A 27,477-nucleotide genomic window follows, 5' to 3' on the forward strand; every position below is an offset into this window, starting at 1 on the left:
ATCGTCTCTTCCCAGTGTGAACCTGCTGGGGTACATTGAGGTTGGATGAGGACCTGAATCTCTTTCCACAGAAAGTATAGCTGAACAGCCTCTTTTCAGTGTGAATTTGTTGGTGCTTTTGCAGGTCAAAAGACCTAGCGAAACATTTCCAACATATAGGGCAGGTAAATGACCCCTCTCCAGTGTGAACTCGCTGGTGTACTTTAAAAACCGGAATCTTTTTTTCAGGAAGTACAGCTGAACAACATCTCCTCAGTGTGAACTTGTTGGTGTGCTTTGAATTTGAATGAAGACATGATTCTCTTTTCACATGAAATGAAATGAAAATCGCTTATTGTCACATGTAGGCTTCAATGAAGTTACTGTGAAAAGCCCTAGTCGCCACATTCCGGCGCCTGTTCGGGGAGGCTGGTACGGGAAATGAACCGTGCTGCTGGCCTGCTTTAAAAGCCAGCGATTTAGCCCAGTGTGCTAAACCAGCCCCTAAGGGCCCCTAAGGAAGTACAGCTAAACAGCCTCTCCGGTGTGAAGTTGCTGGTGCACAATACATTCGGCTGAAGAATTGTATGTCTTTCCACAGGAAGTACAGCTGAATGGCCGCTCCTCAGTGTGGATTCTTTGGTGCTTCAGCAGGTCAGAGGATTCAGCGAATCCTTTCCCACAAACAAGGCAGGTGAATGGTTTCTCCCCAGCATGAAGTTGCTGATGTCTCAGCAGGTTGGATGACTGAGTAAATCCCTTCCCATACTCGGAGCAGATGAACGGCCTCTCCCCAGTGTGAAGTCGCTGGTGAACAGTGCATTCGGCTGAAGAATTTAATTTCTTTCCAGAGGAAGTGCAGCTGAATGGCTTCTCCTCAGTGTGAATTCGTTGGTGCTTCAGCAGGTCAGAAGATCCAGCGAATCCTTTCCCACAAACAAGGCAGGTGAATGGTCTCTCCAGTGTGAACCCGCTGGTGTCTCAGCAGGTTGGATAGCTGAGTGAATCCTTTCCCACACTCAGGGCAGATGAATGGCCTCTCCCCAGTATGAAACCTCTGGTGTCTCAGCAGGTTGGATGACTGAGTGCATCCCTTCCCACACTCTGAGCAGATGAACGGCCTCTCCCCAGTATGAGTGCGCCGATGCTTTTCCAACATGGATGGGTATTTGAATCCTTTCCCACAGCCCACACATTTCCAGGGTTTCCCCATGGTCCATGTATCTCTTCAAGTTGGATGATCAGTTGAACTCTCTTGCACTCACAGAGCACTTGTACTGTTTTCTTCCGTTGTGAGTGATGTGCTTTTTTTCGGACTGTGTAACTGATGAAAGCATCTTCACAGAAGAACATGTCTTCTACATTCAAAGGCTGATGATATTCAAATCTTGATGAATCGAGTGACTCTGTCAAATCTTGGTGTGATGTTTGGTTTGAGTCTCCCGTCTGCAAAATCTTCTATTCCAATTCTGTGTAAAATGGGTTGACAAAGGTGATCACTGTCAGTACAGGATAGAAATTCAGAATAGAGTCTAGTTGCTATAGAATTATTTTCCCCCTCATATTCCCCAAGAGCTACAAATATCTGGCCCACACATTCTCCCTCCTTCCTGTGCATCTCGAGATAACGACATGTTGCTGTTTGGTTTAGAAGAAGGTGACTTTTCAATCAGCTTTCAACAGGCTTCTACTTGTAGGCACTTGCAGCTGGAGCTTGTTAATTAGTTAATTGGATTAGGCCAGTTTTCAGAGGCTAGATTCACAGTATAAAAGTGATCCCCTACAGTGCAGACTTTGTTTGCACTGAGTGCTGAATTTGGTGCATTTGAGTGCTATAGTGAGAGTTTGCTGACTGAGGGAGTGCTGCATTTGAGTGCTATAGTGAGAGTTTGGTGACTGAGGGAGTGCTGAATTTGGTGCATTTTGAGTGCTATAGTGAGAGTTTGGTGACTGAGGGAGTGCTGAATTTGGTGCATTTGAGTGCGATAGTGAGAGTTTGGTGACCGAGGGAGTTAGGTGCTCCTTTCATTTTGTTTCCGACATTTCCGCAAAGAGTGAGAAGAGAGCCAGGAGTTTACAGAAAGTGTAGCTGACTGGGAGCAGGGTCGGAGGGCGGAGATCTAGTTAGTCCACAGGGCAGCTATATTCTGTCAGGTAAGAGGGGATGGAGGCTAGGCCAGTTACATGCTCCTCCTGTCGGATGTAGGTGGTGAGGGATACCACCGGTGTCCCCACTGACTATACCTGCGGGAAGTGCACCCAACTTCAGCTCCTCAAAGACCGTGTTAGGGAACTGGAGCTGAAGCTGGATGAACTTCGGATCATCCGGGAGGCAGAGGGGGTGATTGAGAAAAGTTACAAGGAGGTAACCACACCCAAGGTACAGGACAAGAATAGCTGGGTTACAGTCAGGGGGAAAAAAACAAACAGGCAGACAGTGCAGGGATCCCTCGTGGCCGTTCCCCTTCAAAACAAGTATACAGTTTTGGATGTTGTTGGGGGGGATGACCTACCGGGGGAAGGCCCTAGCGGCCAGGTCTCTGGCACTGAGTCTGGCTCTGGGGCTCAGAAGGGAAGGGGGGAGAATAGAAAAGCAATAGTTGTAGGAGATTCAATGGTTAGGGGAATCGATAGGAGATTCTGTGGTCGCGAGCGAGACTGCCGGAAGGCATGTTGCCTCCCGGGTGCCAGGGCCAGGGATGTCTCGGATCGTGTCTTCAGGATCCTTAAGGGGGAGGGTGAGCAGCCAGAAGTCGTGGTGCACATTGGTACCAACGACATAGGTAGGAAAAGGGGTGTGGAGGTAATAAACAAGTTTAGGGAGTTAGGCTGGAAGTTAAAAGCCAGGACAGACAGAGTTGTCATCTCTGGTTTGTTGCCGGTGCCACGTGATAGCGAGGCTAGGAATAGGGAGAGAGTGCAGTTGAACACGTGGCTGCAGGAATGGTGTAGGAGGGAGGGCTTCAGGTATTTGGATAATTGGAGCGCATTCTGGGGAAGGTGGGACCTGTACAAGCAGGACGGGTTGCATCTGAACCAGAGGGGCACCAATATCCTGGGAGGGAGGTTTTCTAGTACTCTTCGGGAGGGTTTAAACTAATTTTGCAGGGGAATGGGAACCGGATTTGTAGTCCAGCAACTAAGGTAGCCGATATTCAGGACGCCAAAGCGTGTAATGAGGCAGTGGGGAATGGAACACTGACAAAGGAGAGTACTTGCAGGCACGGAGATGGGTTGAAGTGTGTATACTTCAACGCAAGAAGCATCAGGAATAAGGTGGGTGAACTTAAGGCATGGATCGGTACTTGGGACTACGATGTGGTGGTCATCACGGAAGCTTGGATAGAAGAGGAGCAGAAATGGTTGTTGGAGGTCCCTGGTTATAGATGTTTCAATAAGATTAGGGAGGGTGGTAAAAGAGGTGGGGGGTGGCATTGTTAATTAGAGATAGTATAACAGCTGCAGAAAGGCAGTTCGAGGAGTATCACCCTATTGAGGTAGTATGGGTTGAAGTCAGAAATAGGAAAGGAGCAGTCACCTTGTTAGGAGTTTTCTATAGGCCCCCCAATAGTAGCAGAGATGTGGAGGAACAGATTGGGAAATAGATTTTGGAAAGGTGCAGAAGTCATAGGGTAGTAGTCATGGGCGACTTTAACTTCCCAAATATTGAGTGGAAACTCTTTAGATCAAATAGTTTGGATGGGGTGGTGTTTGTGCAGTGTGTCCAGGAAGCTTTTCTAACACAGTATGTAGATTGTCCGACCAGAGGAGGGGCAATATTGGATTTAGTACTGGATAATGAACCAGGGCAAGTGGTAGATTTGTTAGTGGGGGAGCATTTTGGAGATAGTGACCACAATTCTGTGACTTTCACTTTAGTAATGGAGAGGGATAGGTGCGTGCAACAGGGCAAGGTTTACAATTGGGGGGAAGGGTAAATACGATGTTGTCAGACAAGAATTGAAGTGCATAAGTTGGGAACATAGGCTGGCAGGGAAGGACACAAGTGAAATGTGGAACTTGTTCAAGGAACAGGTGCTACGTGTCCTTGATATGTATGTCCCTGTCAGGCAGGGAAGAGATGGTCGAGTGAGGGAACCATGGTTGACAAGAGAGGTTGAATGTCTTGTTAAGAGGAAAAAGGTGACTTATGTAAGGCTGAGGAAACAAGGTTCAGACAGGGCATTGGAGGGATACAAGATAGCCAGGAGGGAACTGAAGAAAGGGATTAGGAGAGCTAAGAGAGGGCATGAACAATCTTTGGCGGGTAGGATCAAGGAAAACCCCAAGGCCTTTTACACATATGTGAGAAATATGAGAATGACTAGAGCGAGGGTAGGTCCGATCAAGGACAGTAGCGGGAGATTGTGTATTGAGTCTGAAGAGATAGGAGAGGTCTTGAACGAGTACTTTTCTTCTGTATTTACAAATGAGAGGGGCGATATTGTTGGAGAGGACAGTGTGAAACAGATTGGTAGGCTCGAGGAAATACTTGTTAGGAAGGAAGATGTGTTGGGCATTTTGAAAACTTGAGGATAGACAAGTCCCCCGGGCCTGACGGGATATATCCAAGGATTCTATGGGAAGCAAGAGATGAAATTGCAGAGCCGTTGGCAATGATCTTTTCGTCCTCACTGTCAACAGGGGTGGTACCAGGGGATTGGAGAGTGGCGAATGTCGTGCCCCTGTTCAAAAAAGGAACGAGGGATAACCCTGGGAATTACAGGCCAGTTAGTCTTACTTCGGTGGTAGGCAAAGTAATGGAAAGGGTACTGAAGGATAGGATTTCTGAGCATCTGGAAAGACACTGCTTGATTAGGGATAGTCAGCACGGATTTGTGAGGGGTAGGTCTTGCCTTACAAGTCTTATTGAATTCTTTGAGGAGGTGACCAAGCATGTGGATGAAGGTAAAGCAGTGGATGTAGTGTACATGGATTTTAGTAAGGCATTTGATAAAGTTCCCCATGGTAGGCTTATGCAGAAAGTAAGGAGGCATGGGATAGTGGGAAATTTGGCCAGTTGGATAACGAACTGGCTAACCGATAGAAGTCAGAGAGTGGTGGTGGATGGCAAATATTCAGCCTGGATCCCAGTTACCAGTGGCGTACCGCAGGGATCAGTTCTGGGTCCTCTTCTGTTTGTGATTTTCATTAATGACTTGGATGAGGGAGTTGAAGGGTGGGTCAGTAAATTTGCAGACGATACGAAGATTGGTGGAGTTGTGGATAGTAAGGAGGGCTGTTGTCGTCTGCAAAGAGACATAGATAGGATGCAGAGCTGGGCTGAGAAGTGGCAGATGGAGTTTAACCCTGAAAAGTGTGAGGTTGTCCATTTTGGAAGGACAAATATGAATGCGGAATACAGGGTGAACGGTAGAGTTCTTGGCAATGTGGAGGAGCAGAGAGATCTTGGGGTCTATGTTCATACATTTTTGAAAGTTGCCACTCAAGTGGATAGAGCTGTGAAGAAGGCCTATGGTGTGCTCGCGTTCATTAACAGAGGGATTGAATTTAAGAGCCGTGAGGTGATGATGCAGCTGTACAAAACTTTGGTAAGGCCACATTTGGAGTACTGTGTACAGTTCTGGTCGACTCATTTTAGGAAGGATGTGGAAGCTTTGGAAAAGGTGCAAAGGAGATTTACCAGGATTTGCCTGGAATGGAGAGTAGGTCTTACGAGGAAAGGTTGAGGGTGCTAGGCCTTTTCTCATTAGAACGGAGAAGGATGAGGGGCGACTTGATAGAGGTTTATAAGATGATCAGGGGAATAGATAGAGTAGACAGTCAGAGACTTTTTCCCCGGGTGGAACAAACCATTACAAGGGGACATAAATTTAAGGTGAAAGGTGGAAGATATAGGAGGGATATCAGAGGTAGGTTCTTTACCCAGAGAGTAGTGGGGGCATGGAATGCACTGCCTGTGGAAGTAGTTGAGTCGGAAACATTAGGGACCTTCAAGCAGCTATTGGATAGGTACATGGATTACAGTAAAATGATATAGTGTAGATTTATTTGTTCTCAAGGGCAGCACGGTAGCATTGTGGATAGCGTGTCTGCGTGGGTTTCCTCCGGGTGCTCCGGTTTCCTCCCACAGTCCAAAGATGTGCGGGTTAGGTGAATTGGCCAATGATAAATTGCCCTTAATGTCCAAATTGCCCTTGGTGTTGGGTGGAGGTGTTGAGTTTGGGTAGGGTGCTCTTTCCAAGAGCTGGTGCAGACTCAAAGGGCCGAATGGCCTCCTTCTGCACTGTAAATTCATTGATAATCTATGATTAATCTAGGACAAAGGTTCGGCACAACATCGTGGGCCGAAGGGCCTGTTCTGTGCTGTATTTTCTATGTTCTATGTTTGATTATTCACTTCAGTCATTACTCATGGTAGAACAACCCCGCTGACTATACAGAAAAACAGACTTTCACCTTATGTCTAAAATTTACTCTGTGGAGAATTAATGAGTAATGGTGGTTTCTCCAGGGTTTCCTTCCTTCTTTCTCTTACTCGCGAACTAAATTGCAGAGAATTTACAGTGCAGAAGGAGGCCATTCGGCCCATCGAGTATGCATCGACCCTTGTAAAGGGTCCCTACTTAAGCCCACACCTCCACCCTATCCCCGTAACCCCACTAACCTTTTTTAGACTAGACACGAAGGGTAATTTATCGTGACCAGTCCACCTAACCTGCATATCTTTGGACTGTGGGAGAAAACCGGATTCACGCAGCCTCCGCAGACAGTGACGCAAGCTCGAAATCGCAAGTGGGAACGGAGAGCTGTGAAGTGAGTGCGAATCACAGTGCTATGCTACCAGTTAAACCTGGGATCGGTCTCATGGCCCATTCTAGTTCACTTCTTGATGACTAATTAACTCCAATGAAATAGGGGAGTTTTCAATTCCTGCTCCAATCTCCATTCACTAGATACCAGCTGCACCCTGGGAACACTGACATTAAGTCAGTCAGAACCTGTCATGATGTGGAGATGCCGGAGTTGGACTGGGGTGAGCACAGTACGAAGTCTTACAACACCAGGTTAAAGTCCAACAGGTTTGTTTCGATGTCACTAGCTTTCGGAGCGCTGCTCCTTCCTCAGGTGAGGAAGGAGCAGCGCTCCGAAAGCTAGTGACATCGAAACAAACCTGTTGGACTTTAACCTGGTGTTGTAAGAATCTGTCATGTGAGCCCATATGTTTATGCCCTTATAAAGATGGCCGCCACATTGGCTAATTGCCCCTATAAAGATGGCGGCCATTAACTCGGGCCTGTTTCCTGTGAAAAGCCTGTGGTAAAAACGCTTTGTCTTGAGGGATCGATGGTTCCTTACTGACGATTTGGGGGCTGACACCGTGAGTTCATGAAGCCTCTCAACCCATCGACCGGCCCTATCTCTATTCTAGGGTTTATGTTCGGCCCTAGATCCGCACTTGGACTCTGCAAAACCCACATTTTAAATCTGCTCCCTCGAGCTCTCACCATCCTCACAGACTGAGCATGCTCCAGTGCAGAATGATTGACTGCAGCTCCGGGCCAATAGGAGGAGGGCGGGACTGGTGGTCCAAGCAGGAGTGGCTGCTCCTCCAACCAATGGGAGAAAAAGGCGGGGCCTGAGCCCCGATCTTGATCGTTGGCTGAAATTCTGCATCATTTGGATTCCGTGAGACCACAGGAGCAAAGTGGACCTTTGTGTTTGTGACTTCAAACCGATGAAACCCTGTGGATGAAGAACATTTATTACTGAATTGTAACTACATGATGGAGCAATGTACAAACTATACAAGGTCTGACTTCAAGGAAATAAGTGTGCTGACAGGGAATGTCCCCATTAGAACAGAGTCCCTCGTTCAATGATCCGGCAGGAGGGTTATGGAGAAGGTTCATACACTCAGCATTCAGTGCAACGGATAAAACCCAGGACCTGATAGAGGGGGATTCACCACAGACAGGTCGAGAAGAGAACGTGTCCTTGTGTCACAGAAGATGAAATTAGTCAATTTGATCAGAGCTGGTTCCATACTGGGGCAGAGGTAGAAACCTGACTGGAAGAATTAAAACATGGGAGTTCTGGAAAGATGGACACTGATTTGGGAGATTGCAATTTAAAAAAAAAAATCATTTACAGGATGTGTGCCTTGCTGATTAGGCCAACATTTATTGTCCTTCCCTAGTTGCCCTTCAGAAGGTGGTGGTGGGTTGCCTTCTTGAGGTGTAGGTACACCCACTGTGCTGTTAGGGAGGGAGTTCCAAGATGTTGCCGCAGTGACAGTGAAGGAACGGTGATATATTTTCAAGTAGGATTATATGTAAGGATTTTTGACAGGAATGTGAGGTTGGAGATTAGTCGATAATTTGAAAAGATGAAGGATTAGATTTGAGGACGGGGAAACCGTGGCAGATTTCAAGGAGAGTAAGTGTGCACAAGAGAGGGGCAGGACCTAAAGAAACAGTTAACAATACCAACAAACATGAGAAAGTTGGGTGTTCAGCAGTTTATTGGGAAGGTAGATGGAGCAAGATGTGTGTCCCATCAGCAAGATGAGCACTAAGAGGGTATGTGGGAAATGAGAGAGAAACTAAAGAAAGATGTGCATTCGTGGCTCAGACGAGGCAGAACTTGAGACCGTTTGTCCTGGTGGGCGAGTAAGAAGGAGGGAAGCCAAAGCAGCTGATTGGATTGTCTCAATCTTTTTTTAAAAATATATCTTATTCAACATTTTTTGGCCAAACAAAACAACACAAAGGTTTTCCTTTTTTCAACAATAAAACAGTATAAATAACAGTGGCCGTTTTAACAAATAAATAAATAATATATAAACTAAATGGCAACAGCCATATCAAAAATAATAACTCTCCAAAAATAAAATCAAGCAATCCAATATACATAACCTAGTACAAATATCTATACACAAACATCCCTGAGGACCCGCCCGGGCCCCCCCCCCCCCCCCCCCTTCCCCTCCCCCCTGGGTTGCTGCTGCTACCTTCCCATTTCCTTTATCGTTCTGCAAGGTAGTCAATGAACGGCTACCACCGCCTGGTGAACCCTTGAGCCGAACCCCTTAGTGCGAACTTTATCCGTTCTAGTTTTATAAACCCTGCCATGTCATTTATCCAGGTCTCCACGCCCAGGGGTTTGGCTTCCTTCCACAGAAGCAATATCCCTCGCCGGGCTACTAGGGACGCAAAGGCCAAAACATCAGCCTCTCTCGCCTCCTGCACTCCCGGCTCTTCTGCAACCCCAAATATAGCCAACCCCCAGCCTGGCTCGACCCGGACCCCCACCACCTTCGAAAGCACCTTTGCCACCCCCACCCAGAACCCCTGCAGTGCCGGGCATGACCAAAACATGTGGGTGTGGTTTGCTGGGCTTCTCGAGCATCTCCCACACCTATCCTCTACCCCGAAAAATTTACTGAGCCTTGCTCCGGTCATATGCGCCCTGTGTAAAACCTTGAATTGTATCAGGCTTGGCCTGGCGCACGAGGACGACGAGTTTACCCTACGTAGGGCATCAGCCCACAGCCCCTCCTCAATCTCTTCCCCAGCTCTTCTTCCCATTTCCCCTTCAGCTCATCCACCATGATCTCCCCCTCGTCCCTCATTTCCCTGTATATATCCGACACCCATGTCCCTGAGATCACTCTATCTTGACTCTCCTGCATCGGGAGCTGCGGGAATTCCCTCACCTGCTGCCTCGCAAAAGCCCTCAGTTGCATGTATCGAAATTCATTCCCTTGGGGCAACCCATATTTTTCCGTCAGCGCTCCCAGACTCGCAAACGTCCCGTCTACGAACAGATCTCTCAGTTGCACAACCCCAGCTCTCTGCCATGCTCCAAATCCCCCATCCATTCTCCCCGGGACAAACCTATGGTTATTTCTTATCGGGGACCGCACCGAGGCTCCCGTCCTTCCCCTATGTCGTCTCCACTGCCCCCAAATTTTTAGTGTTGCCACCACCACTGGACTTGTGGTGTATTTCTTCGGGGAGAACGGCAACGGCGCCGTCACCATTGCTTGTAGGCTGGTTCCCTTGCAGGACGCCATCTCCAATCTCTTCCACGCCGCTCCCTCCCCTTCTCCCATCCACTTACACACCATTGAGATATTGGCGGCCCAGTAGTATTCACTTAGGCTCCTTTTCGCCCCCCCCCTATCCCTGCTACGCTGCAAGAACCCCCTCCTCACTCTCGGGGTCTTCCCGGCCCACACAAAACTCATGACACTTTTCTCAATTCTCTTGAAAAAAGCTTTCGTGACCATCACCGGAAGGCACTGAAACACAAAGAGGAATCTCGGGAGGACTACCATTTTGACCGCCTGCACCCTACCCACCAGTGACAGGGGCACCATGTCCCATCTCTTAAAATCCTTCTCCATCTGTTCCACCAATCTTGTTAAATTAAGCCTATGTAAGGTTCCCCAACTCCTGGCTATCTGAATCCCTAAGTACCGGAAATCTCTTGTTACCTTCCTCAGCGGTAAGTCATCTATTCCCCTGCTCTGCTCCCCCGGATGCACCACAAACAACTCACTCTTACCCATATTCAATTTGTACCCCGAAAATTCCCCAAACTCCCTGAGTGTCTGCATTATCTCAGGCATCCCCTCCACTGGGTCCGCAACATACAGCAATAAATCATCTGCGTACAAGGATACTCGGTGTTCTTCTCCTCCCCTGAGCACTCCCCTCCACTTCCTGAAGCCCCTCAGTGCTATGGCCAGGGGCTCAATCGCCAATGCAAACAGTAACGGAGACAGGGGACACCCCTGCCTTGTCCCTCTATGAAGATGGAAGTAATCAGACCTCTGTCTGTTCGTGACCACGCTCGCCACCGGGGCCCTATCCATCGTCACCACTATCTCCGCCTCCCCCTCTGGTGGGGGCATCATCATTACCCCTAGCAACCTCCGTATGTTCGTGTTCAGCTGTCTCCCCTTAACGAACCCAGTTTGATCCTCGTGGACCACCCCCGGGACACAGTCCTCTATCCTCGTCGCCATCACCTTGGCCAGGAGCTTAGCATCTACATTTAAAAGGGAAATGGGCCTGTAGGATCCACACTGCAGCGGGTCTTTTTCCTTCTTCAAAAGGAGCGATATCGTTTCCTCCGACATAGTCGGGGGCAGCTGCCCCCTTTCCCTAGCCTCATTAAAGGTTCTCGTCAAAAGCGGGGCCAGTAAGTCCATATACTTCTTATAAAATTCCACTGGGAATCCATCCGGTCCCGGGGCCTTCCCCGCCTGCATGCTCCCAATCCCTTTTACCACCTCCTCCATCTCAATCTGTGCTCTCCGACCCGCCCTCTCCTGCTCCCCCACCTTAGGGAATTCCAGCTGATCCAAGAAACACATCATTCCCTCCTTCCCTTCCGGGGGCTGAGCCTTATATAACCTCTCATAAAATGCCTTGAACACCCCGTTCACTCTCTCCGCTCCCCGTTCCATCTCTCCCTCCTCATCTCTCACCCCACCTATCTCCCTCGCTGCTCCCCTCTTCCTCAATTGGTGGGCCAGTAGCCGACTCGCCTTCTCTCCATACTCATACTGTACACCCTGTGCCCTCCTCCACTGTGCCTCTGCCTTACCCGTGGTCAGCAGGTCAAATTCCACATTTAGCCTTTGTCTTTCCCTGTACAGTCCCTCCTCCGGTGCCTCCGCATATTGCCTGTCCACCCTCAAAAGTTCTTTCAGCAATCGCTCCCTTTCTTTACCCTCTTGCTTCCCTTTATGTGCCCTTATGGATATCAGTTCCCCTCTAACCACCGCCTTCAACGCCTCCCAGACCACTCCCACCTGAACCTCTCCATTGTCATTAAGCTCCAAGTACCTTTCGATGCACCCCCTCACCCTTAAACATACCCCCTCATCCGCCAATAAGCCCATATCCATTCTCCAGAGTGGGTGCTGTTCTTTTTCCTCTCCTACCTCCAGGTCTACCCAATGTGGAGCGTGGTCCGAAATAGCTATGGCCGTATATTCCGTCCCTGTCACCTTCGGAATCAGTGCCCTTCCCAAGACAAAAAAGTCTATCCGTGAGTATACTTTGTGAACATGGGAGAAAAATGAGAACTCCTTACTCCTAGGCCTACTAAATCTCCAGGGGTCTACCCCTCCCATCTGCTCCATGAAGTCCTTGAGCACCCTGGCCGCTGCCGGCCTCCTCCCGGTCCTGGACCTCGACCGGTCCAGCCCTGGATCAAGCACCGTATTGAAGTCTCCCCCCATTACCAACTTTCCCGCCTCCAGGTCCGGGATACGTCCCAACATACGCCTCATAAAATTTGCATCATCCCAGTTCGGGGCGTATATGTTCACCAGAACCACCGCCTCCCCTTGCAATCTGCCACTCACCATCACATATCTACCCCCACTATCCGCCACTATGGTCTTTGCCTCAAACAGTACCCGTTTCCCCACTAAGATAGCCATTGGGTTCTTCGCATCTAAACCTGAATGAAACACCTGCCCCACCCATCCTTTACGTCGTCTGACCTGGTCTATCAGTTTCAGATGCGAGACATAACCACATCTGCCTTTAATTTCTTTAGGTGTGTGAGTACCGTGCCCTTTTAATCGACCCGTTCAGCCCTCTCACGTTCCACCGTGATCAGCCGGGTTGGGGGGCTCTTTACCCCCCCCCTTGTCGACTAGCCATCCCCTTTTTTAACCCAGCTCCTCACCCGGTTCCCACGTATCCGTGTATCCCCCCGACGGCGCCCTCCCGCCTCGACCACCCCATCCCATAACAGCTCCCCCTTCTCCTTAGCAGCAGCAACCCAGTTAACCCCCCCCCCTCCGCTAGATCCCTTTCTAGCGTAATTGCACCCCCCATGTTGCTCCCAGAAGTCAGCGAACTCTGGCGCAGCTCCCTTTCCCCTCCCCTTCCCCATTCTCCGACTATGTCCCGTCTTTCCCCCCTCACCGGCGCCCACATTTCCCCAGTGTCTCCCCCCTTCCCTGTTTATTTCTCGATTAACTTCCACCATAACATTAACAAAAACAATAACAATAACAATTCCCTGCAGCATCAGTCCCTCAGTTCTGGTCCAGTTTCTCTTCTTTAATGAAGGACCATGCTTCCTCCGCCGTCTCGAAATAATAGTGTCTCTCCTGATACGTGACCCATAGTCTTGTCGGCTGCAGCATCCCAAACTTCACCTTCCTTTTATGCAAAACCTCTTTGGCTCGGTTGAAGCTCGCCCTCCTTCTCGCCACCTCCGCACTCCAGTCCTGGTATATCCGTACCACAGCATTCTCCCATCTGCTACTCCGCACTTTTTTAGCCCATCTCAGGACCTCTTCTCTGTCCCTAAGGCGATAAAATCGCACGATTATCGCCCTCGGTGGTTCTCCCACTTTTGGTCTTCTCGCCGGGATCAGATTTGGCCACTCCACCTCCATGGGGCCCGCAGGGGCCTCAGCACCCATCAGTGAGCTCAGCATCTTACTTGCGTACGCTCCACAGTCCACTCCTTCCACACCCTCAGGGAGACCTACTATCCTAAGGTTCTTCCTTCGCGCTCCGTTTTCAAGGGCCTCGATCCTTTCAGCACTTTTTATGGAGTGCCTCGTACGTCTGAGTCTTAACCGCCAGGCCCAGGACCTCGTCCTCAATATCTGACACCTTCTGCTCCACCACGCGGAGCTCAGTCTCCTGGGTCTTTAAAGTCTCCTTAAGCCCCTCAATTGCCTGTAGCATCGGGGTCAGTACCTCCTTCTTCAGCAGATCCACGCACCGTCTCACGATTTCCTCCTGCTCAGGCCCCCATGTCACCTGCGCTTTCTCCGCCGCCATTTTGTTTTCCTCTCCCTCTGACCTTTTAGTCGAAGATTCTTCAGGCTGCAGCAGCCGCCGCCGGTTTTTTCTTCCGTCGTTCGGGGGGGGGGGACTCCCTTCCCACACACCCCACACCGGGTTACGCGGTCGAAAAAATCCCCGTTGGGGCTCTTAAAAGAGCCCGAAGGTCCGTCGGAGCTGGAGCCGCCGAAATGTGCAGCTAGCTCGGCATCACCGCAACCGGAAGTCAGTTCCTGGGAATTTTAATAACACCTCACACAGTCTTGGCACTTAAAAGGTCTCTCATCAGTGTGAACTCTCTGATCAAAGGCTATGGGGAGAAAGCAGGATTAGGCTATTGAGTTGGATGATCAGCCATGATCGTGATGAATGACGGAGCAGGCGCGAAGGGCCAAAAGGCCTCCTCCTATTCCTATCTTCTATATATCTATTTATATGTCCAGGTCAGATGACAGAGTGAATCCGTTTTTCACACTGAGGAGGTGAACAGTCTCTCCCCAGTGTGAGTGAACTGGTGATCAGTGAGGTCAGATGATCACCTGAACTCAGTTCCACAATGAGCACCTAAATGGCCTCTCATTAATATGAACACATTGATGGTGCATCAGCACCGCTGAACTTTTAAAGCACTTCCCATGGTCTGGGCATTGATAAGGTCTCCCCGTGAACTTGCTGGTATGTCTGCAGTTTGATGAATTATTGAATTGCATCGCACCCACACAACAGGCTTCTCCCGGTGTGAACTCACTGGTGTTTCTGCAAGGTAAATAACTCGCTGAATCCCTTCCCACTCTCGGAGCAGGTGAAGGGTCACACGCTGATGTGAACTCCCTGGTGTGCAGTGAGATTAGATGATGTCTTGAACCCTGTCCCATAGTCAGGGAACCTGAACAGTTTCTCATCAATGTGAATATGTTGATAGATCATCAGTTCCTGCAGTTCCTGAACTCGCTGGCGTCCTGGGAGTGGGATGTCCGAGTGAATGGTCTCTCCGCAGCTTGACTACGCTGATGAACCGCCATCTCAGGTGGACAACTGAATCCCTTCCCACAATCCCCCCCACTTCCATGGTTTATTCCCAGTGTGAACAGTGTTTTTTTCTTCAATTTTCAAAGGCTGATGATCTTCAAGTCCTGATATGATGTTTGATTTCAGTTTTCCAACTGCAAATCCTTCCCAACTCACCACCTGTTAAATTGATTTAAAATGGGAAAAGGAAAGTGAGAGAGAATCCACGAAACACAAAAGCAGGTGGTGAAATTGAGCTGAATGAATCTGGTCATTTGAGGGGCCGGCACTCGGAATAAGTGACCATGAAAGCTGCTGGATTGTCAACTGGTTCAGTAACGTCCTTCAGGGAAGGGAATCAGGCATGTGATCTGGGATTGCACAAGACTTTGGCTGATGGGAGGAGATGGAAAGAGAAAAAAAGAAAGGACGAGACAGAGGTGGGGGAAGCAGTGTCACCCTTTTATTAATAAATGAGATGTCACCCTTTTATTAATAAATGAGATTCAGAAACTACAGGGAGCCCACTGCTCACTGTGGAGTCAGAAACTGGTCAATGGTTTCAGGGTCCGAATAAGATCCAAAAGTGGACCCTCCTCTGTTCCACCTGATGGCCTGGGGTCAGTTTGTGGACCAGAGTAAGAAGGAGAGATAGGGGCAGCACGGTAGCATTGTGGATAGCACAAATGCTTCACAGCTCCAGGGTCCCAGGTTCGATTCCGGCTTGGGTCACTGTCTGTGCGGAGTCTGCACATCCTCCCCGTGTGTGCGTGGGTTTCCTCCGGGTGCTCCGGTTTCCTCCCACCGTCCAAAGATGTGCGGGTTAGGTGGATTGGCCATGATAAATTGCCCATAGTGTCCAAAATTGCCCATAGTGTTGGGTGGGGTTACTGGGTTATGGGGATAGGGTGGAGGTGTGGACCTTGGGTGGGGTGCTCTTTCCAAGAGCCGGTGCAGACTCGATGGGCCGAATGGCCTCCTTCTGCACTGTAAAGTCTATGATCTATGATCTATGGTGTAGTGGTAATATCACAGGACTTGTAATCCAGAGCCTTGGTAATGCTTCGGAAGACGTAGGTTCATATCCCACCACTGCAGATGGGAAATTTGAATTCAACAAAAAAATCTGGAAATATAAGTCTAACCATGAAATCATTTCTGATTATTGTAAAAACAATTAGAGAAGGAAATCTGCCATCTTTACCTCGTCACAGCAATGTGTTTGACTTTTGACTCTTAAAGGGAAATTAGGGATGGGCAATACATCCATGAGCAATTTTTTTTTTTTTTTTAAAAGGAGGCACAGCAACTGGAAAACTGAAAGTAGTGGAAGTGAGAAAACGGAGTGGAGGAATGGAATGGTGGAGTTGGTGCAATGGATTTTGATTTTAACCCAAGGAGGAGGGAGAAAGTGTGGTGCAGGGATTTTACAGCTTTTGGGAAACAAGAAGCTGGATTAGTAGTGCTGAATTCTTATCCTGTAATTAGAATGAATAATTTTGTAAAAAATATTTTCAGGGGATTCAAAGTTTACAGATGGGAGATTCAAACACAAAATCCTGGTAAAATGTTACAGCAGGGGTTCTTAAACAGAGGGATGTGATTCCCGGTGAGCTTGAGGAATTGAATTTGTGAACTCCGAGGCAGCAACGGTGGGTTTGGAGTGGAGATTCATCCTGGACAGTCCTGCCGATTCATCCTGGACAGTCCTGCCATCGGGTTGGAAGCTCCAGGACAGGTATTTACTTTCCTGATGGTAGGTTGGGTGCCGAGAGAATGAGATACAAAGCCCCGCCATTGACTCCATAAATATTTGCTGCAAACACGATGTGTGCACAGTTATATTGTTTATACGGTGACATCATTGAGATTGACAGAGCAGACAGCAGCCAGGACAGAAATAAAGAAAAATAAACTGCAATGACATTTTTGTTGAGGACTCTAGAATTTAACTTTCAATTCTGGATAAGGTTCAGCGCTCATTAACTTCAGCTTCCAAACAATTGCTGCAGGACCTGCCCATTCAGCCCAGTATTTCCTGTTTATAGGTTATTTTATCTGTATTTTACCCTTTCCTCTATTCCATTGTTGGGAAATTACATCAGGTAACTGGAGACTGACACAGATTTGAACAATCAGCAGTATAAGCTGTGCAATGTTGTGGTGTTTTACAGGTTGTACGAGCATTAGTCTGCAGTCCAGCTAGTCTCTTTGGGATCTATTTATATTCTGATTTTTCTGTGTGACTGAAATTCTCCGTTCATTTCACTTATCATGCCACATCCATTAATAGGGTTTTTTTCTAAATTAAAAAGCAGCTCCTCACACAACTCAAGTTTGGAAGGACAAAAACTGTCATTCTGCACATATGCTGTGCATAGCAGCACTGGGGTTGGCTTCACGACTCAAGAACCACGTCTAGCCTCTCCCTGCTTCATCTTCTGAGAGGCCCAGCAATCGTAATGAGGATCCAGACCTCAGGAAGCTCATCACTTCATTGCTCCAATTATTTGGCGGCATGGTAGCACAGTGGTTGGCACTGTTGCTTCACAGCACCAGGGTCCTAGGTTCAATTCCGGCTTGGGTCACTGTCTGTGCGGAGTCTGCACATCCTCCCCGTGTGTGCGTGGGTTTCCTCCGGGTGCTACGGTTTCCTCCCACAGTCCAAAGATGTGCAGGTTAGGTGGATTGGCCGTGATAAATTGCCCTTCGTGTCCAAAACTGTCCTTAGTGTTGGGTGGGGTTACTGGGTTATGGGGATAGGGTGGAGGTGTTGACCTTGGGTAGGGTGCTCTTTCCAAGAGCCGGTGAAGACTCGATGGGCCGAATGGCCTCCTTCTGCGCTGTAAATTCTATGATTCCCGGCTTGGGTCACTGTCTGTATGGAGTCTGCACGTTCTTCCTGTGTCTGTGTGGGTTTCCTCCAGGTGCTCCGGTTTCCTCCCACAAGTCCCGAAAGACGAATTAGATGAATTAGGTGAATTAGACATTCTGAATTCTCTCTCTGTGCACCCGAAGACGCCGGAATGTAGCGACTAGGGGCTTTTCACAGTAACTTCATTGCAGTGTTAATGTAAACCTACTTGTGACAATAAAGATTATTAGAAAGATTATTATGTGTGGACAAGTGTGCATGTGTAAAAGAGAATTTGAGGGTCTCAGTGTGGGATCTGTGCGCTGTGTGTGGACAAGGCTTCAACTGATCGTTCAATTATCCAACCCGGAGAGACAATAGGGAACCCACCCAAGGAGGGAGGTTACAGAGAAACTAGAACATAGAACATACAATGCAGGAGGCCATTCGGCCCATCGAGTCTGCACCAACCCACTTAAGCTCTCACTTCCACCCTATCCCCATAACCCAATAACCCCTCCTAATCTTTTTGGTTACTAAGGGCAATTTATCATGGCCAATCCACCTAACCTGCACATCTTTGGACTGTGGGAGGAAACCGGAGCACCCGGAGGAAACCCACGCAGACACGGGGAGAATGTGCAGACTCCGCACAGACAGTGACCCAGCGGGGAATCAAACCTGGGACCCTGGCACTGTGAACCCACAGTGCTATCCACTTGTGCTACCGTGCGACAGAAGAACTATAGAGACAGTTTGACCCGGTGAGCTAGTGGAAGGGAGGGAAGCAGCAGAGGCAGCTGATCAGATTGTCCCAATCTTAGTGACAAAGAAGCTCCATGAGCTCCTCACACTTGTTGGAGGTGAGGATGGTGGAGTCAGGGGACCTCAAAAGGAGCTCACTTGTGTTAGAGATATTAAAAGGACATTCTATATTTAACATAAAGCTGATTTATTTGACCTTAATCCAAAATAATAACATTCATAATTGGGCTGAAGTTTATTAACTTCAGCAGAGACTCCAATAAACATCGGATAAAAGCAAATTACTGCGGATGCTGGAATCTGAAACCAAAAGAAAAAATGCTGGAAAATCTCAGCAGGTCTGGCAGCATCTGTGGGGAGAGAAAAGTGCTCACGTTTCGAGTCCATCGAGCGAGTTCAGCCGGCAGAGGAATAGAACGAGCTTTGACAAAGGAATATCTGGGCTCGAAACATTAGCTCTTTTGTCTCCCTACAGATGCTGCAGACCTGCTGAGATTTTTCAACATTTTCTCTTTTGGCTCCAATGAACATGGTTCAGTCCTGCACGTGATCTTGCATCTTATGAATTTGCAAGTGTTTCACAAGGTGGGATGACCGAATGAATCCCTTCCCACACTTGGAGCAAAAGAATGGCCTCTCCCCAGTGTGAATTCTCTGATGTACAGTGAGGTCAGCTGATCGCTTGAACCCAGTCTGACAGTGAGAACACCTGAATGGTCTCTCGTCTGTGTGTAGCCGTTCATGGCACCTCAGGTGCCCAGAACTTTTAAAACACAGTCCACAGTCTAGGCATTTAAATGGTCTCTCCTCAGTGTGAACTCGCTGGTGTCTCTGCAGGTTGGATGAATTAGTGAATCCCTTTCCACACTCGAGGCAGGTGAATGGCCTCTCCCCAGTGTGAACTCGCTGGTGTATCAGCAGGTCAGATGACTGAGTGAATCCCTTCCCACACTCTGAGCAGGTGAACGGCCTCTCCCCAGTGTAAATTCGCTGGTGATTCAGCAGGTGGGCTAACTGAGTGAATCCCTTCCCACATGTAGAACAGAGAAATGGTCTCTCCCCAGTGTGAATGCGCTGATGCTTTTCCAGCTGGGAGGGGTAATTGAATTTCTTCCCACAGTCCCCACATTTCCACGGTTTCTCCCCACTGTGAATGGTGCTTTTTTCTTCCATGTTCAAAATCCGATGATCTTCAGTTTCCAAAAAATTGGGTGACTCCATCAGATCTTGATATGTTTGGCTTCAGCTTCCCATCTGCACTCCCACCCCGTATAATACCCTGTGAAATTGGTTTAAAACAGGAAAAGGTAATTGACAGACACCCAGCAAAAACACAAAGACAGGTTGGGAAATTGAGCTGAATGAATCTATAATTTGTCTGGCCGGCACTGGGAAAATGTGACCATGAAAGCTGCTAGATTGTTGTGTAAACCCAACTGGTTCACAAATGTCCTTCAGAGAAAGCGGCCTCCCCAAACGTGAACATGAAATTGGCCTCGACGAGGAGGGGGAGGGAGAGAGAGAAAGAGTGACCAGAATTGAACTCAGGTTTCTGGCTCGATGAGGCAGCAGTGCTAACCACTGTGCCGCTCATCATCTCCAGGTTCCCCTCTAAGTCACACACCGTCCTGCCATGTCTGACATCCAGAAATGAGCAGCAATTTCATCCATTTAAGTATTGGGAAGACTGAAGCCATTGTCTTCTGTCCACTCGACAACTCCACTCCCCTTCCCAGCCTGACTCTACCCCTCCCTGACAACTGTCTGAGATGGAACTAGACTGTCACAAAGTTGGGGTCATATTGAACCCAAGATGAGATTCCACACGAACCCAAGATTGCCTATTTCCATCCAGTAAAATCGCCCAATTACAGCCCATACTCAGCTCATCTGCTGCTGAAACTCTCATCCATTCCTTTGTTAACTCTACATTTAACAATCTTAACACACTTACGGCCAGCCTCCCACATTCAACCTCCCTGTAACATTGAGCTCAACCAAAACTCTCAAAGTGTTGTTCAGTCATCATCCCTCTGCTCACAAAGGCTCCCTTTGCAGAAGCGCACAATTTTGAATTTCTGCAGTGGGATTCTCCCGAATCCCCCGATGGCCCTACACCGGCGTAAAAAAATGGCGTGAACCACTCCGGCGTCTGGCCAACCGGAAGTTGCAGAATCCTTCGCACTTTCGGGGGCTAGGCCGGCGCCGGGGGGGGGGGGGGGGGGGATTAGCACCGGCATGGTTCTGCGCATGCACAGACCGGTTGGCGTATTCTTGCGCATGCGCAGGGGGGTGTCTTCTCCGCGCCAGCCATGGCGGAGCCCTACCGAGGCCGGCGTGGAAGGAAGGCGTGCCCCCGTGGCACATCCCCACCCACAGATCGGTGGGCCCCGATCGTGGGCCAGGCCACCGTGGAGGCCCCCCCAGGGGCCAGATTTCCCCCCCCCGCGCCTGAAGACCGCACCAGCTGGCCTACCAGCCAGGTCTCGCCATCCATGTCTAATGCACGCCGGTGGGACTGGCCAGAAACCAACGGCCACTCGGCCCATCGGGGCCAGGAGAATTGCTGGGGGGGGGGGGGCGGTAGCAACGGCCCCCGACTGCCGTGGCATGATCCCCGCCCAAAAACCAGCGCTGGAGAATATGGCAGCTGCCGTTGGAGCAGTTGGCTGGGATTCACGCCGCCCCTTGGGGATTCTCCAACCCCACTGGGGGAGGGGGGGGGTCAGAGAATCCCGCTCTGATCTTTAGATTTTTTTCCAGGTTTGTGACCATCTCTATCTCTATAATTTCTTCCAGTTACACACCCTCCAAGACCTCTACACATCTAATTCCAGCCTCTTGAACATTCCTGATTTTAATCGCTCCACCATTGGTGAGCATTCTTTAATTTGCCTGGTCCACATGCTCTGGAATTTCCACCTTAAACCTCTCCACTTCACTTTCCTCCTCCACGATTCTCCCGAAAAACTCCCTCTTTTATCAAGCTTTTGGTCACCACCCTAATATCTCCTTATGTAGCTCAGTGTCAAATGTAACATTTAAAAAATAAATTTAGAGTATCCAATTCATTTTTTACAATTAAGGAGCAATTTGGCATGGCCAATCCACCTTTTGGGTTATGGGGGCGAAATCCATGCAAACATGGGGAGAATGTGCCAACTCCACACGGACAGTGACCCAGAGCCGGGATCAAACCTGGGACTTCAGTGCCGTGAGGCAACCGTGCTAACCACTGGCGCCACCGTGCTGCCTCATCAAATGTAACTTTGTAACATTTCTGTGAAATGGCTTTGAAAGTTTTATTATGTTAAGACCATAAGACGGAGGAGCAGAATTAGGCCTCTCAGCCTGTCGAGTCTGTTCTGCCATTCAATCATGCCTGATATTTTTCTCATCCTCATTCTCCTGCAGTCTCCCTGTAACCCATGATCCCCTTATTAATCAAGAACCCATCTATCTCTGTCGAAAAGACACCCAGTGATTTAGCTTCCACAGCCTTCTGTGGCAAAGAGTTCCACAGATTCATCACCCTCTGGCTGAAGAAATGCCTCCTCACCCGTTTTAGAACATAGAAAAATACAGCACAGAACAGGCCCTTCGGCCCACGATGTTGTGCCGAACCTTTGTCCTAGATTAATCATAGATTATCATTGAATTTACAGTGCAAAAGGAGGCCATTCGGCCCATTGAGTCTGCACCAGCTCTTGGAAAGAGCACCCGACCCAAGGTCAACACCTCCACCCAACACTGAGGGCAATTTTGGACAGTATGGGCAATTTATCATGGCCAATCCACCTAACCTGCACATCTTTGGACTGTGGGAGTAAACCGGAGCATCCGGAGGAAAACCACGCAGACACGGGGAGGATGTGAGACTCCGCACAGACAGTGACCCAAGCCGGAATCGAACCTGGGACCCTGGAGCTGTGAAGCAATTGTGCTATCCACAATGCTACCGTGCTGCCCTTAAGAACAAATTAATCTACACTATATGATTCTACCGTAATCCATGTACCTATCCAAGAGCTGCTTGAAGGTCCCTAATGTTTCCGACTCAACTACTTCCACACGTAGTGCATTCCATGCCCCCACTACTCTCTGGGTAAAGAACCTACCTCTGACATCCCCCCTATATCTTCCACCATTCACCTTAAATGTATGTCCCTTGCAATGCTTTGTTCCACCTGGGGAAAAAGTCTCTGACTGTCTACTCTATCTATTCCCCTGATCATCTTATAAACCTCTATCAAGTCACCCCTCATCCTTCTCCGTTCTAATGAGAAAAGGCCTAGCACCCTCAACCTTTCCTCGTAAGACCTACTCTCCATTCCAGGCAACATCCTGGTAAATCTCCTTTGCACCTTTTCCAAAGCTTCCACATCCTTCCTAAAATGAGTCGACCAGAACTGTACACAGTACTCCAAATGTGGCCTTACCAAAGTTTTGTACAGCTGCATCATCACCTCACAGCTCTTAAATTCAATCCCTCTGTTAATGAACGCTAGCACACCATAGGCCTTCTTCACAGCTCTATCCACTTGAATGGCAACTTTCAAAAATGTATGAACATAGACCCCAAGATCTCTCTGCTCCTCCACATTGCCAAGAACTCTACCGTTAACCCTGTATTCCGCATTCATATTTGTCCTTCCAAAATGGACAACCTCATACTTTTCAGGGTTAAACTCCATCTGCCACTTCTCAACCCAGCTCTGCATCCTATCTATGTCTCTTTGCAGCCGACAACAGCCCTCCTCACTATCCACAACTCCACCAATCTTCGTATCGTCTGCAAATTTACTGACCCACCCTTCAACTCCCTCATCCAAGTCATTAATGAAAATCACAAACAGCAGAGGACCCAGAACTGATCCCTGCGGTACGCCACTGGTAACTGATATCCAGGCTGAATATTTGCCATCCACCACCACTCTCTGACTTCTATCGGTTAGCCAGTTCGTTATCCAACTGGCCAAATTTCCCACTATCCCATGCCTCCTTACTTTCTGCATAAGCCTACCATGGGGAACCTTATCAAATGCCTTACTAAAATCCATGTACACTCCATCCACTGCTTTACCTTCATCCACATGCTTGGTCACCTCCTCAAAGAATTCAATGAGACTTGTAAGGCAAATCCGTGCTGACTATCCCTAATCAAGCAGTGTCTTTCCAGATGCTCAGAAATCCTATCCTTCAGTACCCTTTCCATTACTTTGCCGACCACCGAAGTAAGACTAACTGGCCTGTAATTCCCTTGGTTATCCCTCGTCCCTTTTTTGAACAGGGGCATGACATTCGCCACTCTCCAATCCCCTAGTACCACCCCTGTTGACAGTGAGGACGAAAAGATCATTGCCAACGGCTCTGCAATTTCATCTCTTGCTTCCCATAGAATCCTTGGATATATCCCGTCAGGCCCGGGGGACTTGTCTATCCTCAAGTTTTTCAAAATGCCCAACACATCTTCCTTCCTAACAAGTATTTCCTCGAGCTTACCAGTCTGTTTCACACTGTCCTCTCCAACAATATGGCCCCTCTCATTTGTAAATACAGAAGAAAAGTACTCGTTCAAGACCTCTCCTAACTCTTCAGACCCAATACACAATCTCCCGCTACTGTCCTTGATCGGACCTACCCACACTCTAGTCATTCTCATATATGTGTAAATGGCCTTGGGGTTTTCCTTGATCCTACCCGCCAAAGATTGTTCATGCCATCTCTTAGCTCTCCTAATCCCTTTCTTCAGTTCCCTTCTGGCTATCTTGTATCCCTCCAGCGCCCTGTCTGAACCTTGTTTCCTCAGCCTTACATAAGTCTCCTTTTTCCTCTTAACAAGACATTCAACCTCTCTTGTCAACCATGGTTCCCTCACTCGACCATCTCTTCCCTGCCTGACAGGGACATACATATCAAGGACACGTAGTATCTGTTCCTTGAACAAGTTCCACATTTCACTTGTGTCCTTCCCTGACAGCCTATGTTCCCAACTTATGCACTTCAATTCTTGTCTGACAACATCGTATTTACCCTTCCCCCAATTGTAAACCTTGCCCTGTTGCACGCACCTATCCCTCTCCATTACTAAAGTGAAAGTCACAGAATTGTGGTCACTATCTCCAAAATGCTCCCCCACTAACAAATCTATCACTTGCCCTGGTTCATTACCAAGTACCAAATCCAATATTGCCTCCCCTCTGGTTGGACAATCTACATACTGTGTTAGAAAAGCTTCCTGGACACACTGCACAAACATCACCCCATCCAAACTATTTGATCTAAAGAATTTCCACTCAATGTTTGGGAAGTTGAAGTCACCCATAACTACTACCCTGTGACTTCTGCACCTTTCCAAAATCTGTTTCCCAATCTGTTCCTCCACATCTCTGCTACTAGTAGATGTACGAGGCAAGTTTTTTACGCAGAGGGTAGTGGGTGCCTGGAACTCGCTACCGGAGGAGATAGTGGAAGCAGGGACGATAGGGACATTTAAGGGGCATCTTGACAAATATATGAATAGGATGGGAATGGAAGGATACGGACCCAGGAAGTGTAGAAGATTGTAGTTTAGTCGGGCAGCATGGTCGGCACGGGCTTGGAGGGCCGAAGGGCCTGTTCCTGTGCTGTACATTTCTTTGTTCTTTGTACTATTGGGGGGCCTATAGAAAACTCCTAACAAGGTGACTGCCTTTCTGCAGCTGTTATACTATCTCTAATTAACAATGCCACCCCCCACCTCTTTTATCACCCTCCCTAATCTTATTGAAACATCTATAACCAGGGACCTCCAACAACCATTTCTGCCCCTCTTCTATCCAAATTTCCGTGATGGCCACCACATCGTAGTCCCAAGTACCGATCCATGCCTTACGTTCACCCATCTTATTCCTGATGCTTCTTGCGTTGAAGTATACACACTTCAACCCATCTCCGTGCCTGCAAGTACTCTCCTTTGTCAGTGTTCCCTTCCCCACTGCCTCACTACACGCTTTGGCGTCCTGAATATCGGCTACCTTAGTTGCTGGACTACAAATCCGGTTCCCATTCCCCTGCCAAATTAGTTTAAACCCTCCCGAAGAGTACGAGAAAACCTCCCACCCAGGATATTGGTGCCCCGCTGGTTCAGATGCAACCCGTACAAGTCCCACCTTCCCCAGAACGCGCTCCAATTATCCAAATACCTGAAGCCCTCCCTCCTACACCATTCCTGCAGCCACGTGTTCAGCTGCACTCTCTCCCTATTCCTAGCCTCGCTATCACGTGGCACCAGCAACAAACCAGAGATGACAACTCTGTCTGTCCTGGCTTTTAACTTCCAGCCTAACTCCCTAAACTCGTTTATTACCTCCACACCCCTTTTCCTACCTACGTCGTTGGTACCAATGTGCACCATGACTTCTGGCTGCTCCCCCTCCCCCTTAAGGATCCTGAAGACACGATCCGAGACAACCCTGGCCCTGGCACCCGGGAGGCAACATACCTTCCGGGAGTCTCGCTCGCGACCACAGAATCTCCTATCTATTCCCCTAACCATTGAATCTCCATTTACTATTGATTTCTATTTTCCCCCCTTCCCTTGAGCCCCAGAGCCAGACTCAGTGCCAGAGACCTGGCCGCTAGGGCCTCCCCCCGGTAGGTCATCCCCCTCAACAGCATCCAAAACGGTATATTTGTTTTGAAGGGGAACGGCCACGAGGGATCCCTGCACTGTCTGCCTGTTTGTTTTCTTTCCCCTGACTGTAACCCAGCTACTCTTGTCCTGTACCTTGGGTGTGGTTACCTCCCTGTAACTCTTCTCTATCACCCCCTCTGCCTCCCAGATGATCCGAAGTTCATCCAGCTTCAGCTCCCTAACACGGTCTTTCAGGAGCTGGAGTTGGGTGCACTTCCCGCAGGTATAGTCAGCGGGGACACCAGTGGTATCCCTCACCACCCACATCCTACAGGAGGAGCATGCAACTGGCCTAGCCTCCATCCGCTCTTACCTTTCAAAATATAGCTGCCCTGTGGACCAACTGGACCTCCACCCTCCGACTCTGCTGGCAGTCAGCTGTACTCTCTGTAAACTCCTGGCTCCCTTCTTGCTCTTTGTGTAAATGTCGGAAACAAAATGAAAGGAGCGCCTTACTCCCTCCTCAGCTAACTCCCTCAGTCACCAAACTCTCACTATAGCACTCAAATGCACCAAATTCAGCACTCCCTCAGTCACCAAACTCTCACTATAGCTCTCAAATGCACCAAATTCAGCACTCAGTGCAAACAAAGTCTGCACTGTGGGGGATCACTTTTATATTGTGAATCTCGCCTCTGAAAACTGGCCTAATCCAATTAACTAATTAACAAGCTCCAGCTGCAAGTACCTACAAGTAGAACCTTTGTTTAAAGCTGATTGAAACCTTCTAAACCAAACAGCAACTTTTAAGTTAATTAACTAAATAAAAGACTAGACTTTAGATAAAAATGAAGCCTTGTACTCCCTCAGTCACCAAACTCTCACTATAGCACTCAAATGCACCACATTTAGCATTTGCACATTCAGTGCAAACTCCGTTTTAAAGGATCATCCCTTTAATCTGAGATTGTTAAAGGCAATAATAAAGTTATTGTTAAAGTTATGATAAATTATAGCCACTGACTTGGCCACATATGTCGTTCTGCCTCATTAATTAAGTGTGAAGCAGTTTGATGGATAATTTGTTCCCATTCTGTCATTGAACAGATTGATGAACATGGTCTACAATAAACATGGAGACCGCGCATGCGCTTCACTGAGAAATGCCCGTCAAAAGGATGGCGGAAACGCATGGCCTTTGCTGAATCAAAACTCTGAATTGTGAATGGGAAAGAATTGCAGCTCTGCTCACAGCAAACGTGGCACCAAGCAGTTGATTTTCGGAGATTGTTGTTCACACAACAGGCTTAGAAAGCCTCTCCGCCTACCCACCTATCCATTTCTCCCTCCGTCCGGCCAATTTACATGCTTACCGATTCTTCATCACATCAGCATCTCCCCATCAAATCAGTCCGCCCCGCGTCTCATTCAGTCTGATTGCTTGGAGGACCAGCCGCTGGCTC

At 48.5% G+C, this 27,477-nt stretch overlaps 1 long non-coding RNA gene across 3 annotated transcripts; it reads right to left on the bottom strand.

The window, feature by feature from the left end:
- Positions 1-841: 841 nt before the first annotated feature.
- On the bottom strand, positions 842-27,477 carry LOC140420855 (uncharacterized). Of its 3 annotated transcripts, none has more exons than XR_011946620.1 (3): positions 27,388-27,477; positions 7,449-7,686; positions 842-1,448 (listed from the first exon to the last, which is right to left on the bottom strand). It is a non-coding gene; the product is annotated as an uncharacterized lncRNA (long non-coding RNA). The 3 variants fall into 3 exon arrangements; XR_011946622.1 differs by having other exon boundaries at positions 7,420-7,686; XR_011946621.1 differs by lacking the exons at positions 842-1,448; positions 7,449-7,686 and adding an exon at positions 18,570-19,678 and having other exon boundaries at positions 27,388-27,475.

This window comes from Scyliorhinus torazame, chromosome 5 (genome assembly GCF_047496885.1).
Source record: "Scyliorhinus torazame isolate Kashiwa2021f chromosome 5, sScyTor2.1, whole genome shotgun sequence".
NCBI lineage: Eukaryota > Metazoa > Chordata > Chondrichthyes > Carcharhiniformes > Scyliorhinidae > Scyliorhinus > Scyliorhinus torazame.